Genomic DNA, 3269 nt, shown 5'->3' on the forward strand with positions numbered 1-3269 from the left:
TGTGTTTATGAATAAGCTTTCTTAATCCAATGTTTTTCTACCTATTTGTACTTTTTTGTTTTTTTGCTGATTGAGCTTAATAGCCTTTGATATGAAATCACTTTGCTCAAATATAAATTCATTCCATCCTGCTCTGAACCGGCGCCCAACACAATCGTTCCGTTACTGCAAATTACATCACAACCAATCCATGACTGATGACAACTTCATTTATGCATTATTGTGTTGCTTGAATTACTTGGCAATGTTTTTTTGACAATGTTTTGTTAAGAAGAATACTTTTCCAGCGGGATCATTAATTTCTGTTTCCCGAGATGACATATAAGTTGAAAAGGATTCCTAATTCTGACGTTCAGAATACCTGAAGTTTTCAGGAGACGTTTACATAATAGGAAAAGAAATTGAGCACAGATTGAAATCTAAAAAAAAATAAAATTGTCTGTTTGATACAGGTGGTGCCAGACATCAAATATAGCTGGGGATATGAAAAGTTTGATTTCTTTTTTTTTTAATTGAAATTTTTTTACAAAACTTTTCCCCCCCTTTCCTCCCTCCCCCTCCCCCACCCTTTACAACCCCCTCCCTCCCCAACTTCCCAGAACAAACACAAGATATAGTTAAAAATAAAGCAAACATATTGTCAAGGTTCCAGAAAAACCTCTTCTGCATAAAAAAACTCAGAAGCCATTGTTTTTCAGAGTTCTTTACTAGCATGAGGAAACTGGCACACGATGAGTGAAATTCCAAAACTGAACTTCCGGATTCTTTTCCCAGTTATACAAACCCCAAGAGTCCCACCCCCCTGATCCCTTTGATGGTCACATGGTCCCACGTTCTCCCAGTTCATTCGAATATCTTCTCGCCACTCTTCCTGCAGATGTGAACACCATCCGACCTTGACCGCTTGAAGAATGTTACCATACCCCTCAGCCCCCCTTCTTCCCCTCAGAGGAAAATGTGGCAGCATCTGGAACCCTAAAGTCTAGTATGGTTTCCAGGCCTGACACATATGCTAAAAAATGTTCCCTCCCAACTCAATTATACTCCTACAATTCTCATCAGTTCCTAACCTCCCCCAAAACAATCAGAAATAATACATCCTAATCATTCAAAGGCAGTCTGATAACTCTTAGTCTGATATCGAAACTCATAAATGTTCCTCTCCACGGAAATCTTTAGTAAAAGGCGAAAGATTTATACGATCTGAAGAGAAACCAGAGTATAAAAAGTTTGATTTCTTATTGGCACCCTGACACCAATTACCGTGAGATATTTTTAGAAAACAAAATCGCAACTATAGTACATATTTGCATTGCACCCTCAGGTAGGTCCTGTCCTGTTGTGTTGCCATCTGGACTTTCAAAAGGCTTTAAAAAACTGGTTAGATTGGGAAGCATCTGTTGGGATGTTTGGTCCAGACAACCAGCCGTAACAGCCTCTCACTAGAAAATTCCCCTTGATGCCAAAAGAACAACTGGAACTTTCTTTCTTTTCTGTGGCTAGGCCTTACAGAACACTTACATATCTATTTGTATGGATGAACAGTTAAATGTATGCAAACCACACCAAAGCATTACAATGTTCTCTGCTACTAAAACCACTGGATCCCTGCAGGCCATGCAAGGAAGATAAGATAAGAAGTTAAGACAAGACACTAAAATAAGATGAGATGAGACAAGATAAGATGATAAGGTAAGGTAGGATAGGGTAGGGTAGGGTAGGGTAGGTAGGACAAGACAAGACAAGACAAGACAAGACAAGACAAGACAAGACAAGACAAGACACACATACATACACATACATATTAATCATTGTCCATTTTGAATACATAGCAGAAAGAGGAAACTTGAGAGTTCACAAGGTTGATACTGTATGGAACAAAGCTGTGACTGAATCTAGATGTCCTGCTTTGGATACCATGAAACCTCCTTATAACCACTAGGCTATTGCAACTTCATTGGTAGTCATACAGACAGTAGACATTACAGAAGACCTGGGTGGTAACCATCGATCCAGGTGAAGGAGTGTTCCCGCCTCTGCACAATAATCAGTCAAAGTGTTGGGGCTTACTTAGAAAACAGTAAAGAATAGAATAGAATAGAATAGAATTTTTATTGGCCAAGTGTGATTGGACACACAAGGAATTTGTCTTGGTGCATATGCTCTCAGTGTACATAAATGAAAAGATACCTTCATCAAGGTACAACATTTACAAGACAATTGATGGTCAATATATCAATATAAATCATAAGGATTGCCAGCAACAAAGTTACAGTCATACAGTCATAAGTGGAAGGAGATGGGTGATGGGAACTATGAGAAGATTAATAGTAGTGCAGATTTAGTAAATAGTTTGCCAGTGTTGAGGGAATTATTTGTTTAGCAGAGTGATGGCCTTCGGGAAAAAACTGTTCTTGTGTCTAGTTGTTCTGGGGTGCAGTGCTCTATAGCGTCGTTTTGAGGGTAGGAGTTGAAACAGTTTATATCCAGGATGCGAGGGGTCTGTAAATATTTTCACGGCCCTCTTCTTGATATAGTATACAGGTCCTCAATGAAAGGCAGGTTGGTAGCAATTATTTTTTCTGCAGTTCTAATTATCCTCTGAAGTCTGTATTTTTCTTGTTGGGTTGCAGAACCGAACCAGACCGTTATAGAGGTGCAGATGACAGACTCAATAATTCCTCTGTAGAACTGGATCAGCAGCTCCTTGGGCAGTTTGAGCTTTCTGAGTTGGCGCAAAAAGAACATTCTTTGTTGTCCTTTTTTGATGATGTTTTTGATGTTCATCAGGCAAAGTGGACAGCAATTCTCGAGCTAAATGGCTATGGAGATTCTCAACCATCCGGATCATGGTTGTCCCAAAGGTGCTTTTTCCAAAAGCTGGTGGACTTTCTTCTTTTTCTTTTCTTTTTAAAAATGTTTCGCTTCTCATCCGAGAAGCTTCTTCAGTTCTCACTCTTGACCTAAAAAAAAACACCTTACTTTTATTAGCTGCTAAAAAAAGCAAATTCCACATTGGGCTGCATTAACAGAAATAGAGTGCCCAAATTATGGGAAGAGTTTCATCTTAATTTGCCCCTATTTGGAGTATAGTATTGAGGTTTCTGCACCACAATTCAAAATCGACAGTGACAAGTTCAGAGGGCAGCCAAGGTAGGGAGAGATCTGGAAACCAAGAGGAAGGAAGTGAGTTATCAGAATTAATGAGGTGAGCAACCAAGAAGAAATAAAATCAGAAGAAAGGAGGTTTCGCAAAAGTTTTCTTTGAG

At 39.1% G+C, this 3269-nt stretch overlaps 1 pseudogene; it reads right to left on the minus strand.

Annotated features, from left to right (window-relative positions):
- Positions 1-1097: 1097 nt before the first annotated feature.
- Positions 1098-1223, minus strand: LOC131201573 (U5 spliceosomal RNA; annotated as a pseudogene).
- Positions 1224-3269: the final 2046 nt, after the last annotated feature.

This window comes from Ahaetulla prasina, chromosome 6 (assembly GCF_028640845.1).
Source record: "Ahaetulla prasina isolate Xishuangbanna chromosome 6, ASM2864084v1, whole genome shotgun sequence".
Lineage (NCBI taxonomy): Eukaryota > Metazoa > Chordata > Lepidosauria > Squamata > Colubridae > Ahaetulla > Ahaetulla prasina.